At 35.6% G+C, this 19,011-nt stretch overlaps 1 long non-coding RNA gene across 1 annotated transcript in view; it reads right to left on the reverse strand.

Moving 5' to 3' along the window:
* Positions 1–403: 403 nt before the first annotated feature.
* Positions 404–19,011, reverse strand: part of LOC120535615 — a 119,699-nt gene continuing 101,091 nt past the window's right edge. The window contains exons 2-3 of the long non-coding RNA XR_005634930.1: positions 13,430–13,530; positions 404–1,509 (exon numbers count right to left, since the gene is read on the reverse strand). This is a non-coding gene — a long non-coding RNA (uncharacterized LOC120535615). The remainder of the gene's footprint in view (positions 1,510–13,429; positions 13,531–19,011) is intronic.

The raw sequence follows: 19,011 nt of genomic DNA on the forward strand, positions 1-19,011 counted from the left end.
CAGGGATTGGTGGAGAAATCTATAAACCATTCACCATCTATAAGTCCATTCATGATATATATCATGGTGTAATCTATGTGCATATAGTTTTAAGACTGAATCCAGTTTAGGTACTTATTTTGGCCCAGTTTCAGAAATTAACAATGGGCAGTTCTACTGTGATATTTCTTTCATAAGAACAATTTTAATCATTTAAGCAATTCCAGAATATTTGTATTGTGGAAATAGTAAAATAAGACTAACTGAATGACAAATAAATGAACACATATTACACATGCCTCTTAAGACAGAATTTTGGAAAATGTGTATTGTATGTACTATATAGTAAAAAATGAAACATGATTGACAAAAAAAATGAGAATTTACAGAGCTGTTCTTTCCAATTTCTTTATTTTCTGAATGAAAAAACAAACAAGTCTAACTAGACTTTAATACTGACATTCAAAATATCTTTGTAAACATGAAAAGAAACATATATAAAGTTAAACCAAAAAAACGCACATCTATATTGCCCGAATGCTGCCTCAGCAGAGGCTATCAGAATAAGCCCTACAATCCAGCCTACTAAAGTAAGCTTTTACACTTGTCACAATACTGAAATAAAGTGATACAGAAATCGATGTTGGTGGATAATGTTTAGAAAGTTGCTCTAGTGAGGAAATATTATTTGTACCTAACAAAACATCTTCCATTCCATTGTTTTACAAACTTGAATATATAGATCATTTTAACATACATGGATAAAAAGATGTAAAAATAATGCTTATTGTTGTTTACTTATAAAATAATTTATACTTCAACTTTTCTCCTACTTTTGTAAAACCACTGAGGACCGTTTCTATTGACAGCCAAAGGATGTCCTTACTGGATCTTCCTTAATGGTTAATCTAGGGTTACCTTAATTAATCATCTGATTGTTGAAAGTAGTTGCATGTATGCATTAAATCACATACATTTTCTGTTGGCAACCCAGAATAATTTTTATTGGTTTTGTAGCACTTTATGTTCCTAATTTTTCACATCTGAGTATGTTTTTTCTTGGTCAACATGTAACATTTGTAAAATGCATGTGGACGCATTCTGCAGAAAGCACATTAACTGAAGATTTTGAATTGACCATTCAAAAATCTAGAGTTTTATGATTTGAGAAAAAAAGCTAATGTTGTTGTAATTACGTCATATAGCATACAAAATACAATGGAACAACTCAAAATACGGCAGAGGAGGGACTAACACACAGACACAAGCAACTGTTTTATGGTCCTTAAAAAAACATTTATTGTTCCTTTAAGAAAAGGCTCTGATCTGCTTCTGCTTTTAACCTTGGAAGACATCACTCCTCCTCCTCTTCAAAGGGGATTTCTGTACTCATAAGCCAGCTGTCTTCTTTCTTTTGCCAGGTCCAACCTGTCATAATGTTCATAGCACCTTCTTTTAAGCTCCTTCACCTGCAGTCTCACTGGTGCCTGCGGAGGCTCAACTGCCTGTTGTCTCACAGGTTTTGAGTCACTACAATAACAACGCAAAATACACATTTTAGCATTAATGAAACAAAATTAGCCGGGACCCTACTGCTAACTGATTTCGCTGTTCATAAATATTATTGCAGAATACATTTTCTTCAAAACACAAATGTTTAAATTAATTAATTCACTGAAACAAACACACTGCTAGTTTTCGGACATATAGGCTATACACATCTTAAGGCAAGTGAACATTCAAATTTAACTACAGCACATTAAAGCCTGTGTGGACTGAGTGTGCACCATTTTTCTTTACCAGCACTTAATTTTGTTTGTCATGTAGATGTAAAGGCGGCCTCAACCTCTATAACTTTAGCTTCTTTTTTCATCTTCCCAGTTATACTGCTGTGTTATTTCAGAATTAAAAAAAGTGGCTTCCTGATGTGCCGAACTGCATTACCAATGTTATACGAACATTTCTATTGGTTTAAAATTTCTATCAGTGACTCATTTTTACCAGTGCACTGTACACTACCTTTGGAGGCACTGGTATTGATCCTTGAAGCAGAAATCAGTTTGTGTGTTTAATGTTACTCTTTATAATATTAAAAGAAAAAAAAATCTTTCTATATCCCATCCTGTGTATAATTCCCACCAAACTATTTTATATAGGGATAAGGTTTAGGCTCTGCCTCTACTGTTTGAAAACTCCACAGTTCCTTGTTTCAAAATAATTATAATGCTTTTGAGTTTAAGAATACCCTACTGCAAGATCTGCTACATATTCTCCTTATATATTTCAACTTTATTATCATATATTTTCAATGAATTCTTGATTGCATGTCTCCCACAGATCAGTGACAGTAATACAATTCCAACAACACATATTACAATATACATAAGAAATAATCATGTATTTGTCATTATGAGTAGCTGTTGAGTAACCTTATAACCTGCAAATAAAAACTGAATTTATTTTCGCAAATGCTAATAATCCTGTAGTTTTGCTAGAAGAGAGGGTGAAGAAAATGACTGTTCATGATGCTAGGCTCTTTGATAAGAATGTTAGCTTTTTTTTTAAGGTAGCATGCGCATAAGGCTGATGTGAGCCTTACCAAGGAGTTATGTAGCCAGTGATTATGAACTCTACCGTGCAAATGCAAAAGTGAGTGTAGATGGAGACATCTGAGCTTTCCTTAGACACACAAGGAAATAAAAGGCTTGGGTGTGCCTTCTTAACTATACCCAATAAGCACTGTACCTACCTTGTTGAAAAGCTTTAGTGGTATAACAGTGATTATTGCTAATCTGTAGCTTATAAACAGTCATTTTGGAGTACTTGATTATTCAGGTGTATCAAAATGGTGTAAAATGCAAGGGACATGACATCCTGTTTGAATAGGCAGTGATGACATGCAAACTACAGGTGGTACAAATGATCTAGAATATTTAGTTGATGTGTCCAACAAAAAGTATCTCAAATAGTTTCACTATAATGGGAGGAAGTGCTACCTCCTTTTTTTGTTTTCTTTTGTAAAGGGATAATTTTTGTCTTTATGATCCAGATGGAACCTAGAGATTATCATAGATAGATATTAAAGATGTAATTAAGGATGCTGGCTAATGGGTGGCTACAGGTTTTTTAAAATGTGTCCTCAAATTCCACCCTGACTAGATGCCTTTTGAATGCTGATTCATCATTTAAAATCAACAGAAGCAGAAAAGGATGAACCATGTGGTGCTACAGGCAATCACATGGAAGGAATATTAACAAAGGCATAGAAGGAATTAAGTCCATCCAGGAAAGAGAATGTGGGCACAATTGGATTATGTTTCAAATTGTAATTTATAAGCATCTATAAATCCTGTAGGAGTTTACATACATTCTTAGTCTCCAACTTATCCTCATACTGGCATTTAGTAAGTTAATTGCTTTCATAGCTCATTCTTGCATTTTTCTTGTACATTTCCATATTACAAACATGACAAATATTACTGCAAGTGTTCTCCATATATTTAAGATGTCACGGATGATTCATGTTTTCTTATTTGGAAATATACATATACAATACAGTAGTTTGTGTACTCGCACAGTGGCCTAGGTATTTTGTGATAAAACTGGTTACTACTGGTGTACACTCATTCAGCTCTTAGTCAGTCAAAACATGAACAAAGTTACTGAATCAAAACAATCCTCTTTTTATACCTCTTTTCTTACCAGTTCCACATATTACAGTTTTTGGTTATAATTATGCATTTGTTTCATTTTTATTATTCTCCTTAGCACTATGTTAGTTAATGGCTGGTCTATTTACAGTATTTAATTATAGAGAATCCATTGTTAATATTTTGTTCTATGTGCAGTCTATTTATTGAAATATTTTAGCATTTTACATATAGTATGTCATGGTTAAGGAAGGGTTGTTGTCTTGGCTCAAGTTTATTTTTTTGCTTTATGAGTTTGTTGTTTTCCAAATATTCTTATTTTTATGTTCTTTTTGGTTTTCATTTTTCAATTATTAGTTTATGCAGTTTTATGATTTGTGTTAATATTGTGTTGTTTTAGTATTTAGTGTGTGTGTATTATGTAAAGATTTTGTGTTATTTGCCTTGTGTTCTGTGAGTAGAACCTCAGAAGGAAGGTCCACCATTGTGTCATTGCTGAAGGACACTGCTCAGCTCACATAAGGGTCAAGGGCATTCAGAGTAACATTGACTTTTGAAAATTAAAATATATTATTTTAAGTATTGTTAATATTTATTTTTTATATTTTGCTTTTTTTTAATTCACATATTTTTTTTTGGTAGTTTTTATTTACTTGCTCATTTGTGTTTTTTTGGATTATTTAATAAAAATCTATAATTATAAGAAATTTTACTTTTGTTTGTCCTTTGGAATATAGGCTTTATTTCCTTTTTATTACTTTATTTTTTAATGGTTTACAAGCTCATCTTGATTTTTTTGAGAGTTTTAGCTTTATAAATCCTCAGACCCATTTTTCAGCAGGTGCAGACCACAGCCTGGCAAGAGTGTGTTAAATGTGGTGCTGTGCTGCTTAGGATGAGGCCTGCCTTGGGAAGCCAGTCCTGGTAGAGTACTGGTCTGGCATTTAGTTATTTTGAGAACTACACCGATTTTGCTATTTCAATGTATGTGGGAAAAAGACAATAACAGGTTGCCATATTGTTTACATTATGGGCTTCAGCTTTTGTTAGCATTTCTTCATCATTGTTAAGGTTCAATAAATAGCAGTGAGTGGTACACAATGTCAGTTGCTTAAAGGTTTAAATGTCAGCATCACATATATCTTGGTTATCTACATTTTATTGATAATTTAAACAAAAAAAATCTTTCTTGGTGTATGATTCCCCTTAAGTATTCTAATAGTTTTTTTTTTTTTTTACGTTGATGTTTGGTTCGTATTGTGATTTAAGACAAATGTTGGGCTGACTGTCTGACAACTATTTTGGGTTTATTTACATTTAAACCTTGGTCATTAGATCATATTAATAATACACACTTTCAGGTGATAGTACATTGGAGGTAAAGAGCATAATGCTATAAGGTGGCCCCTTCACAGGAGATGCGACAATGTAGAAAAATGTTACAGTAAACAGTTGTTTTTTCTTTGCTTAATGTGGTCACCTATTTGAGACTGCACTGAAGCTGTATCCAGTACTAAAATGATGCAATGTGGAACACGACTGTATAAAGAAATAAATATGATTTAAGTAAGCATGTGCCAGTGGTGCTGGTATATGTTCTGAATTATGTACGGTTGCAATGGTTTCATGGCAGATGCTTACTAAGTTTACATATTTTCATAGCATACTAAAGGCTTTTACAACTATGTCGGACACTTGCCACACTTAACTACAGAGCATCATTTGTTACAAGTCATGGTAGAGCATAACCTTTGATAACATGGAACTGGATGAACTAAAGGAGGAAGATATACAGCCTGAAGCATGTAAAATGTCAAAACTCCATGAACAATGATACTAAGAATCTGTGCTAAAATATATTATTTTGTTTACTTTTTTTCTGTAACATACATGCCTTAGGAACGCAGAAGGCATGTTTTCTTAAATCAAAACTTTTGCAGCTTCAAAGTGGAGGTATTCAGTATGTTTGCACTTCTGCCTGTTCAGTACCACTATAAGATGCAAGAGTAGACTAGGTATTTTTTTTTTAATTTTTAAAAAAATGCTTCACTTCAATTAATATATACCACTAGCCAAAGCCCACCATAGCATACGGTGGTGTAAGAATAGGAACGGAAAACGGTGAGAAAGGAATTCAGTATAACAAAGACTTAGGAAACCACCGTTGCTGTATAACGAAAATAGCAAGGAGCGAAACCAATGCCAATGGTCGAGAGAGTACCTTCCTGTAGCAGGCTATGAAAAACATAGACATACTGTATATAGATAGACGCCACATTCATTGTGTTGCCCAGTCGACACAATAAGTCAGTGCGTCCGCCCTATTGTCAGTGGTAAAAGTGCCATTTAAACTAATACAGGTAGATGTGGAAACCGGGTTTTCTGATGAAAAAACAATAACGTTTTAAACAGTATCGTTTACATACAACAGATTTTGGCGAATTGTTTACAGGCAATTATTTATATCCATTTATACACTAATAATGGCAATTATTAAATAATAATAATTATTATTATTATTATTATCATTAAGTAATTCCTCCCGTATAAGTAATATTTCTCGGACTGCTTTCTTCCATCTCCGAAACATTTCTAGACTTCGTCCTGTTCTTACGCAACACAGTACTAAAGTATTGGTTAATGCCTGAGTCACCTCACGTATAGATTACTGTCAATCAATCATCACTTACAATTTATTCAAAATTCTGCTCCCAGGATAATAACGTGCTGTTCTAAATCCATTGAACATACTACACCTATTCTCGCTCAACTTCACAGGCTCCCTGTTAACTACAGAATACAATACTAAATACCGCACTTAACATTTAAAGCTCTTCACAACCTCACTGATCTCCTACAGACTGACACTAGTCTCGCACACTCTGATTCTCATCTGCAGCGGTACTTTCTGTACCACACATCAAACTCTGTGCTATGGGAGCTTGAGCGTCTCTCATAGTGCTCCTCAACTCGGGAATTCTCTTCTCTCTCATATACATCAGCTCGATTCAATAACACATTTTAAAACTACCCTCAAAACTTATCTTTTCAAACTGGCATACCAATTGTGAATTTTGCACTGTTACTGCCAGTTATCTTTGTTTGTTTGCTAATTATTGCTGTTTGATCGAGAGCAGCGGTTGACGCAGAAGTAGGATTAGAGATGGCGGGCGGGGCTCTTATCATGCATATCCCATGGTTTTAGAGTTGGGGATGTGACTCTGTGAGTTGGTGGGCATGGCTCTCTGTCTTGCATGCGCCCTCTGTCTTGCTTGCCCTTAGTTAGAGTTGGCGGGCAGGCGCTCTCTGTCTTGCTTGCCCTTAGTTAGAGCTGGCGGGCAGGCTTTGGCGGGCGTGTCTCTCTGTCTTGCGTGCGCTCTCTGTCTTGCTTGCCCTTAATTAGAGTTGGCAGGCGGGGCTCTGTCGAGCGTATCTCATGGTCTTAGAGTTGGCGGGGGGGCTCTGTGAGTTGGGGGACGTGGCTCTCTGTCTTGCTTGCGCTCACTGTCTTGTGTGCCCTTAGTGAACTATATATATATAGATAAATGTTATGAAATTGTTTTAACTTGAAAACTAACTAACTTATCTTAACAGCTAAGTAATTTCAACTTTGATGTGTCTTCCAAGGATAAAACTGTTTAGGAAGTTCATAAAGTTTTGATATACATTTGGGTAAAAACCAGAAAGGTTAATCCATGTATTTGTGTTTGTTTTTGAGAACACAATGTGTTTCTTTCTTTACCTTCTATGAAGATAATATTTGTTCAATCTCCTTCTGACAGCTAATACAAAAATCATGTTTAAGTGATACCTTTAGAACCCATTTAAACTAGAGTTTGTAGAGAATTCTTTGGCCATCATTCTATCAACATTTATGCTTACTTTGGCAAACTGGCCTTTTTGTTGCAGGGATCTTAAACTTAGTGCAATTATAGATAATCATCTACTTTGTGCATGGATTAACATTATTTTTAATCTAAACTGCTTTGTAACCCAAAACCAGGTAGAGGAACCAGAAGTCTCTCTGGTGAGGGTAAGCCTATTCATTTTATAATGACCTCTACCCTATATGGTCAAAACCAAAGTAGATGAAGTTTCTCATCTTGATGTACATTAAATCTGAGCCTTTAAAGTTAAGGTCTAATGGCTTAATTTTGCACATCCTGGTTTGACAAATCTTAAGCAAACTTGAATCAGTTTACTGGTTGATTATATCAGGGGCCCCAAAAATTGCATTTGTGCTAATCGTTGCTTTTTTGTTCAAGTGTAATTATTCAGTGCTATTTTTTATTTTAGGTCATCTTAAAGTATGTATACTTTTAAAATGAGAATTAGGTTGCCATATATCTACAGTACATCTCCTATATGATACCCTTACTGGAGGGTATTCTCAAAGCACTCAATAAGCAAGGAGTAGAATTTTAGGTTCTTAATTCTTGGTTGATTGTATATTCACTTCTGTAGTTGCCTTTTGCTCTTTGCAAACTTTATGAAATGGTAAAAATATCATTTACTGAATTAAAATGTTTTTTTTTCTTTAACAATATAATTAGTTTTAATGAGAACCAATTGCCTGAAAAATGGTTTTGCAATGTTTTTCTTTATCAAGCACTTATATTGCTTAATATTTTTGGATAGTTTGCCCCAGTGGCAGAGCTGCTTAAAAAATAGAGACATTAGAAAAATGAGTGCAGCACAGGACAGAAAAAAGGTCTAACCAAAACAGCTTTTGAGGGAAAATGATTTGACGAAGAGAGAACTAACAGAGAACAAATACACCAATACAATTTCCAAATGTGAATGATGATGGAGATGGTGGCAGATATACTGTAACTATACTACCCATTATTTTGAGATAGTCACTTAAAATTATTAAGGGAACTAGTCAATTTAAATACAATAAAAGTGAATTAATTTGGTGCTTGAGTGTCGACAAAGATCCTTATATTTCATAAAATTTACTTAACCTCTGATATATGTCCAAAATGGAATTTAGCAGCAGTAGCAGTAATAGTACAATATTCCCTCTTGTATGGAGTACAGTAAAATTCTTTCTTCATGTAACTCCAAAGGTTCTCCACCTGTCTGTAGCTTACCACGCTTAGAGTTAGTAAGTAACTTTAATCAAAGACTCAAAACATAGAGAGACAGAATAAGAGTAATTGTAAAAATATTTGGAAGAATAATGGGAGATTAGAAAGACAAAAGATTGATTTGAAAGACAACATTCTTGTCATCTGGACATGGAGGGTTTGTATAGGCAGGTCCAGTGGATTGCAACAGATTTATTTTTTCTTTATTTTAATTTATACTTTGACTGTCTCCATTTGTTCTTCCCTCACGTTGTGTTTACAACTTTGAAACAAGTGTGGCAAGAACAGGCCACTTAGCCCATTAAGCTTGTCAGTCCTATTCGCCAAGACTCTCTGAAAGAACATGTCAAGAATTGAATGTACCTAAAGTATTACCCTCTAACCCCCTACTTGGTTAGTAATTCATTGCATATACTTCTTTGTGTGAAGAAAATTGTCAAACATTTGTGTTAAATTTGCTTATAACAAATTTGCAACAGTGTCCCCTGGTTTCTTGCTGAGATTTATTGTTATTTTGAAGTAACACCCATACTAATTCCCTTTACAATTCTAAACTTCTTTATCACTGCTTAAATTGGTTGAACTCCTTAAATATTTTTTAACATGGACATTATTTGAATGTATCTTTCAATTGATTTTGCCATTTATGATCATTGCATACTCTGTCACAAGGCTATTCAGACTATGTATTAACACAGCGTTTCATCCTTTAAGTTAAAGTTTAGATTAAATTTTGCACAAATATGTTATAGTATATTGTATTTTTCATATTTTTGTTTGATTTCTTTGAACACTCTCATGTCTATCTGAACAGAGAAAGTCAGTTGAGTGTGGTGAAAACCTGAATTAAAATTACCATGTAAAAGTCCCATGAGTAACGTGCAAGGCTACACACACATAGCTGAAAGGAAGTTGATCTTTCTGTCTTACAGACAATGACTAACTTTGCATGGTAATATTGATATATTTATTAATTTCTCTCGGATGTAGCAAAATAATATAAAAGTGTGGCTCTGCTTTGTAGTGGTGTAACATTACATTCTGCATGAACAGATTTGCCTGATTCCATCAGTAGATAATTACAGTAAATGGTGTATTCTGTAGGCAACCCATAGCTAATCAGTTTTTTTTTTAATACTTTTGCATTGAAAAGCACTTGTATGCTTGCATAAAATACGAGCATTTGAAGTGGTGTGTACTCAATTATGAAATATATAGAAATTGTGTTCAATATGTCATAAATATAACTGGTTTTTGAGCATTTCACTCTAATATTTGTGGTCACAGTCATTCTGCCATTTTAGCCAGAAAGAAGGTTCCTTTTTTATTTCATTTGGGGGATGAAAAAGCACTGTACATTTTATCTAGCTGAAATGAGGCAAGCTTCATGCAGGAACACGTTCAATCAACACTCCCACTATTTGTTGTTTATTTCTGTGCTAGAATTGGTGAGTGCTAATTAGTGAGCAGACAAAGCCCCTCAAATTTACCTTTTCTAATTTTCCTAGAGATTTTATTTGGATATTATTTTCTCTAAAAATATTAAAGCAACAAATAATATCCATGTCTTGTTTATTCATTTTAACATACGTTCAAAAGGTTGCTGACAGCTTATGCCCGATAAGTACATTTGTAGCACGATTTAAATACCGTCAGTGAACTTCAAAAATGCATGCAGCTGTAGTGCCAAGGTCACCATCAGCGTCAGGAAGGAGGCCTCTGAATTACAAATGTCTGGACTCTTCCCAAACCTATCTGTTGATACATTTAGCATTTCAGCCCTCAAGCTGCTTGGTAAAATACTTGCCATCTTCAATAAAACATGAAAGAAATTCAGTTTTCAAAACCATCTTACTATCTGTCCTGAGCATTTCTTCATCGGTTCATTGTCTCTAAGAACTCATATACTGAACACTGGATATGTGTGTTTTCTGTTTAGAATGCACTAAGTAACACAAATAATGCAGCTAGCAAAATATACTATTTTGCATACAAAATAACTTAATGATTAACAAGCTCAATTTGAAACTACAAGTTGCACAGTTAAAACTAAAATGCACCACATTTTAAGAAATAAAACAAAGATACTCAAAGGGGAGAATGATTATAGTGGTTTCTACTGTTACTGAAATAGCAGTAGAAGCCAGAAGTATTAAACTTCTTTCCCTATGTCTTCCTACATCTTTTAAAGCACATCCTCTCTCTGTCTCTCATCACTGAAGGACAATAGCACTCCTCACTCTTACTTCTTGACCAAATCATCTTGCCTATGATGACGATTTTCCACTTGCTTTTGGAGTCACAAACTGATCTGCCTTTTTGTTTAACTAGAGAGAACTCTAAGAAAGTATTAGGTGTATTTTCAGATGTCCCCTATTCCACAACCACGTCAAGAAAACATATGAGAACTGTTTATACCAACTGCTATTGAAATATAAGTCCTACAGTACATTTACTCCAGAGTGAAATGGATTTTAGGAGAAGTATGATAAGCTTTCCAGACACACAATTGACTACTCACCGTAAGCAAATCCCTAGCTGTCTCAAAACACAGGGGTTGTCATGTAGCTTGAAGTCTCCATAAGTCTCCACTGATAATCATAAGTTTGGATAACCCAGAACATAGTTATAATGGAATACTCAAACTGTTTTGCTAGCCAGAGATGGAAACTCAAGATATTACAGCTCCCAGAAGGTAAGGCAGAGAAAAAGAACAGCATGAGAACACCTAAGCAACAATGAGGAAACAGAGCAGTTTAAACAAATTATGAGAATGTGTAAATAACAAATTGGGGCATAATATGCAATGTAAAAGTGAAGAGCGAGAATACAGTGCATATTAAATTGAAGGAAGCCACACTAGAAATGAGAAAGAAATCCCATCCAAAGCTGAGTATGAGCAAGGAGGGAAACATAAGAGTGAAATTGCCACTGAGTTTTTGATGTTACAAGTAAGGAATTTTAGGAAAATAAGAGTGGCTTATATGAATGAATTTAGAGTGAAGGCAACAACCTACTCAAGGAAGAAAGCACTTTCTAAAAAATATTAATTTGTTTTTGAAACATGAATGAAAGTGTAAACAGATATTGAGATTCTATTAGGTTTTTCTTCTGCAGTTTACTATTGTCTTGTATGAAGACTGTCATTTGCAAGATTCTTCTGGAGTTAAGATATTATGCATATATAATAAGCTCATACCTAATTTTTTATAGGTACTGTAACTGTAACAAAAGTATTAGAGATTTGAGATATGATAGTATCCATCACATATTAATTATTGAAAAAATAAAAAAACAAAACCCAGCTAACAAATTTGGGCTCAGATGTTTAAACTTATGGGGTCAGGCTCTGTCTATTATTTAAATTGATCATTTAAAACCAAAGTGAATGAAAGAACAGCTCCCAATCACTCAAATGCACAGTTTTTGTGACAGCCTGATTTAGTTAATAAGTTTATCTGGGTTTCTGTATTTAAACTACTTCTGTTTTTCATCTCACTGCAGGTACCAGACTTTTTCTGAACAAATGATTTCACTCTAATGATTGTGTCTTTCTAATGCTTATATTGGAGGCTGAAACTGATTGCAGAACATATAATGGTAATACCAAACTACTCTTGTCTCTCAGTGCCTCAACTTTAAAAGCTGATGTCTAATATAAATGTGAAGTGACTACAAGGAGCAAAATTGTGCTTCAGAGAGGCAATAGGGTTAGGGTGGTTGAATTGCCAATCCCTTTTACAAACCCAGTAACACTAAAGTGCTGGCTAGTGATTCATTCAGCTGTACAACGAATTACATATTTCTAACCTTTCCATTCATAGCTGTTGTCAGTGGTGTTGGATTCTAGGAATCCTTTAGTACAACATGTCAAATTTTACAGCCACTGTAAAGGAGATAAATAAAGATTATTACTAAAAACTGAGGCAGTACTAAAAGCAAAAAGTTTTTGTTTTGTGCATAGTACCACAACAATTAGAAATTACAAATGAAGTATGCTCTTCTATTTGTGGACTAATAGAATGTGTTTGGACTTTTCTGTCTCTTAAAAATCTAGAAGGAATATAAAATCATCATCTTTTTATTTTGACTGTGAAGTAAATGTACCATAACTCACAGTAGCAAGCCTGAATTCAGATTAGTTTTATGAGTTCTTGTTAGTTTTTGGCAAGAACACAATTCCCACCAAGCACAAAGGAAGAAAAAATTAGAAAGAAAGAAAATTTCTGACTTTGCAGTTACAGTCACAGTGAGGCAACATAAAGGAGCCCCTGCGGTGTTTATTAACACACTTTTACTAAATATACTCAGTGTTGGCATATCAGAGAGAGGATGTACAGCATTGTTCATAATGCCACTAGTTTGTTTTAATTCTCTCCTTTGCTACTATACAGTATCTAGAGGATCCAGAGTGTGTCCCATAACTGAGCCCGTCCTTTTAATTAGCTTAATTCAGTTGGCCTCTCCGTGATGTGACATGACCAGTCCAGCTCACCACAGTGTAACAAACTGTACTGGTTTCTTACATAGTTCCTCTATGTTCCAACCTCTTCATTAATGTGAAACCCCAAGTTGGATTGCTGTTGTTAAGGTGCAGACAATTCTATTATGTGAAAACAGAGTCAGGATTTACATTAACATTATTGTCAGAAAGAATTAATTTGCCACTTTAAGGAATGGGCATGAAAATGACAAGGGATAACAAACCTTGGTTCTGTTGAGGACATCTTCCATAGACACTTCATAATTTCAGAAATAAAGTGCCCACAGTCACACAGTGGTCAAGACTGAACATTTGGAAGCAGAACCTAAAATTGTAATTAAAAAAATTAAATATAGATAACAGAGGTTTTTTTTTTTTTAATATTGGTAAACATCTATTATACCTCTTGGCAGTATGACTTAGAGGTAAAGGTACTAAATCCCGGCCATGCCACATTTAAGTTTACTATTTTTATTATTTTGAATTGTAATTTTTTTGCACTGCACATTTTATAATATACATATAATCACCCCTCCACCCCCACAGTGATGACAACATTCAAGCTGCTTGGAGGTCAAATAGCAACAGGAAAGGTCCCAGTGTTGATGTGTTTCAATCATGTAATGGATAATTAATTCCTAATTAGAGTGTAATTAATTGTTACTTACTATATTATTTTAGAATAACTTATAACATTCATTTTCAATAAGCATGAGACAATATTGTTTGATTGGCTTGTTTTTTGTTTAATGGCCATAATTAGTCAATGGCAGCACAAGCAATAGCTCTTGTCAAATATTTAAGTCATATATACCCTAGCAAATCCTTTGTGGTGATACAGGCCTTAACTAAGCCTCACGGGGCAAGAGCAAAGGGCTACCGCAACTCCCAGACTCTGTTATCCCTGCTGGTCCTCCCCACAAGCCATAATTCCACAGGGTATGCTTACACGTCATTTCATTCGCATGGATTCAACATAGTGCATCACAAAATGAGATGATGATTAAATAAATAAACAATGCAGTTTTGGGGTGAATGAGTTACAGTTATCTATTAATTTTTACTTGTGGATCAAATATTTATAGTCAGAATACATTCACTGATCCAATCATTAACCAGGCAAAGTAAAATAAATTCAGAGTCTAGCTATCACTCTCTAAATATTCAAACTTGAATTCTACAATTAATTTCACTGAAAATGATGGATTACCTTTGAGATTTATATTACTTAAACTTATTACTTAAACGATCTTAATGCACATATAGAAGGTAGTAGGGATAGACAGTTTACAGTGTTGTATTGCTAATGGATATCATGACTTCTTTTGTGTCAAGTTTGGAAATAATTGTTAAAGGTTATGTCTCTAGAAAATACATTAGACCTTTTATATTATAACACTTCTTGGCAGCAACATAATGCAAATAGTATGAAATAAATGATGACACACTGGTATAACAATGTCAGGTTGAGAGTTAGGCATAATGTGTAAACTTGGAAATGCTTTTGCTCATAGTCAGAATTTAGCTTAACAGATGATTGCTTTCCTCTGCTCTAAAAAGGTATTTCACAACTTCTTTGACAGCTATTAGTCAAAGTAGAAACCTTGACAATATTAAACAAGTGACTAGATGAGATATTGGGACAGCCTTGCTATAAGCTGAACAAACAAGCTTAATGAACTGAATGGTCTTCTCTCTTTTGTCAAATTTCCTTATGTTCTTATATAGAGAAAAGCCTTTCGTGTAAAATTATGAGAACAACCATACCTTAAGACAAAATAATCTGATATTTTCCAGTCATTCATAAAGTTCAAGATTATTATAGTTAACGAAAATAAAAATCAAAACTGAAACTATTAATAAAAAAAACTAATTTATAAACTGAAATAAAATAACATAACCAAAATGAAAAATTAAAACTAAACCAAACTATTAAAATACCTGAAATGACTAACTGAAATAAAATATTTTTAGTTTACGTAACTACTGGACTTATGCAAGGGCTAACCTGAGCTACAGGGGTCCTGAAATTAATTAAAATACATTAAGAATTTCATATTTGTTTTTAAAATAAAATACAGTAATCCCTCCTCGATCGCGGGGGTTGTGTTCCCCGCGATAGGTGAAAATCTGCGAAGTAGAAACCATATGTTTGTATGGTTATTTTTATATATTTTAAGCCCTTATAAACTCTCCCACACTGTTAACATTATTAGAGCCCTCTAGACATGAAATAACACCCTTTAGTCAAAAGTTTAAACTGTCATGACAAAACAGAGATGGCAGTTCTTTCTCACAATTAAAAGAATGCAAACATATCTTCTCTTCAAAGAAGCGTCTTCAGGAACAGAGAATGTCAGAGAGAGCGCTCGCTAAGAAAAGCAAACAATCAAAAAATCAATACGTGCTTTTAAGTACAGTATGCAGAAGCACCGCGATAAAGCGGCATTTTGTAGAGGAGCGTCCGTATCTTCTAGGCAAACAGCCTATGTGCAAGCAGCCCCTCTGCTCACACCCCCTCCGTCAGGCAGAGAGAGTGAGAGGGATACAGAGAAGCAAACAATCAAGCACCACGCGGGAAGCATATCTTATATCATTGAGGAGTTTTAGTTAATATGTAATACATGCTCTGATTCGGTAGCTTCTAAGCCATCCGCCAATAGCATCCCTTGTATGAAATCAACTGGGCAAACAAACTGAGGAAGCATGTACCATAAATTAAAAGACCCATTGTCCGCAGAAATCCGCGAACCAGCGAAAAATCTGTGATATATATTTAGATATGCTTACATTTAAAATCCGCGATAGAGTGAAGCCGCGAAAGTCGAAGCGCGATATAGCGAGGGATTACTGTATTCTTTAACCCTTGTACGTTTAGCTTTAAAACAAAGTCATCCATCATGAGCCCCCCACATATATTCATCCAGTGAATGGCGGCTGGTGAGGGAGGGCGGGTGTTGACACAGCATTTGCGGTGACAGAGCAAGTTGAAAATGCATAAAGCATGTGATGAAGAAAGCGATTTACTGTGTGAGAAGAGTTACAGTTATTCAGGAGCTGATAGTGACAGCATGATGAATTCTGGTCCAAGTGTGAGTGAAGCATACCAAGGTGATGATTCTGGTCGGCAACTTTCAAAGCTGCCATTAACTGTATTTCCGGGGCTCAATTGAGAAGTATTAGAAACAGATAATCCCTTACAGAATTTCAGTCTGCTCATAAATGTCAGCATGTTAGCTGTAATTCTGACTGAGCCCAAGATACAGTATATACATATTAATTAATATAATATTGAAGACAATAATTGTAAACACATTGTCTTGAAGCAAGATATGTTGCATGCTGTAGACAGTAAAACACACTCAAATCTTAAAATTCACATAAATTTCATCACAAATTGTCCCATTCTGAGCAAGGAAAGGAAAGCAAAGGATGAAATGTGCCAACAATCAGAGAAAATATTTGAAAAATTATAAAATTGCATAAAATTGCTCATATTCTGCATTTGGTTTTGATTTTGCTTGTTTTTGTCAGATAAAAACAATATCATAAACCATGTAGTGTAGTAAGCTACCACTAACATTAAACTCATATCCAAACCCATCAAATGTACAGTTCATTGTGACACAAAACTAAACTCCATATTAGCTCCTTAACCACACTTTAATATATACATGAGGTGATACACAAAAATAATTGGACTGGGCTCAGGGCTTTCCTATAAAACCATCTCAATGTTGGCCAAATGTGAATCATAGAACTATATCCCCTCCTAAACGCCCTTTCAAACCGCCAACCGGCAAGGTAAATCCTGTGAATAGCCCAGTTAGTGTTTGCAGAACAATTGCTACACGAGTTACCGCTATAATGCCGGGTGAAAAAAATTGAACTGAGAGTCAACATCAAATTTGACGTGAAATTGAACAAAACAGCCACAGACACTTATGAAATGATAAAAACAGTGTATGGTGATAACAGTTTGTCTCACACACAAGTTTTTGAGTGGCACAAATGTTTCAAGGAAAGACAAGAAAATGTGGAAGACGTTCAACGCCCAGGTCGAAGGGGGGGTGGGTGCTTCACCAAGACAACACTGCCAAGCACAATGCTTTTTCCGTAAAGCAGTTTTTGACTGACAAAAAAATCCCTGTCCTCGATCATCCTCCCTGATTTTTACTTGTTCCCGAAAATCAAAAGTGACCTGAAGGGAACACATTTTTCTTCACTGGATGAAGTGAAGACATAAACGGCAAGCCTGTTGAAGAGCCTCATGCAAGAAGACTTCCAGCACTGTTTCAATCAATGTAAGATACGTTTGGAACGGTGTAGAAATCAGCTGGAGAAGTATAGAGAAGGTAGCAATGATTAGAATGTTGTAATTCATCAATAATTTTTTTTTTTTACCAATTCAGTTATTTTAGTGTCTCACCTCGTATACGGTATATATATATTGTGACAGTAGGGGGCAGTAGTGCACCCTTGAACCCTCAGGTACAACTCCAGACACCAGGTAAAAGTCCACAACCTTTTTATTTTGTTCTTCCGTGAACCAAGCACCCTCCACACTACTCATACAATAAACCAACAAATACTCTATCAATAAACTCTCCTCCTCGCCCAGACACTTAGCCACCCTTCCTCCCAGCTCAGTTCAGTGTCTGGACTGAGGCACCGTCCTTTTATAGCCCCTGACCCGGAGGTATTCCTGTCCCGACAGTCCATAGTTCCTTACTCCTTCCGGGTCAGGGCAATCAGTCCTTTTCTTTAACCTGGGAGCAGGTTGTTCGTTCCTGTCACGTGACCATGACGTACTCCAGGGTCACAGGGCATAAAAGAGCCCATAAGCCCCCCCACAGCGACTCCTGGTGGCCCCCAAAGTATCCAGCAGGGTTGTGTAAAAATACTACAAGGTCCATAATGCCCTGCTGGACCTCGGGGCATGATCCTGCTGTCGGGAGAGCTCCTCCTGGCAGCCTAGGGGTGCGGACCGGCATGGAAAGCCGGCAATCCTCCACAATATCTATACTAATAAAAGGCAAAGCCCTCATTGACTTACTCATTCACTGACTGACTGACTGACTGACTGACTGACTGACTGACTGACTGACTGACTCACTCACTCACTCACTCACTCATCACTAATTCTCCAACTTCCCGTGTAGGTAGAAGGCTGAAATTTGGCAGGCTTATTCCTTACAGCTTACTCACAAAAGTTAAGCAAGTTTCATTTCGAAATTCTACACGTAACGGTCATAACGGTCGATAACGGTCGACAACATCCGCCATGTTGAACTTTCTTATTTAAGGCCCCATCTTCACGAAATTTGGTAGGCGGCTTCCCTGCGCTAACTGAAACCGATGTACGTACTTATTTCGATGGTATGACACCACTGTCGGCCTCCATATTGAACTTTCCAACGTCATTTATTCTCCAACTTCCCGTGTAGGTAGAAGGCTGGCCCATCTTCACGAAATTTGGTAGGCGGCTTCCCTGCGCTAACCGAAACCGATGTATATACTTATTTCGGTGGTATGACGCCACTGTCGGCCACCATATTGAACTTTCCAACGTCACTAATTCTCCAACTTCCCGTGTAGGTAGAAGGCTGAAATTTGGCATGCTCATTCCTTACAGCTTACTTCCAACAGTTAAGCAGGTTTTATTTCGAAATTCTACACGTAACGGTCATAACGGTTGACAACGTTCGCCATGTTGAACTTTCTTATTTATGGTCCCATCTTCAAGAAATTTGATAGGTGGCTTCCCTGCGCTAACCAAAACCGACATACATACTTATTTCAGTGG

The sequence above is a fragment of the Polypterus senegalus genome, chromosome 9, assembly GCF_016835505.1.
Source record: "Polypterus senegalus isolate Bchr_013 chromosome 9, ASM1683550v1, whole genome shotgun sequence".
NCBI lineage: Eukaryota > Metazoa > Chordata > Cladistia > Polypteriformes > Polypteridae > Polypterus > Polypterus senegalus.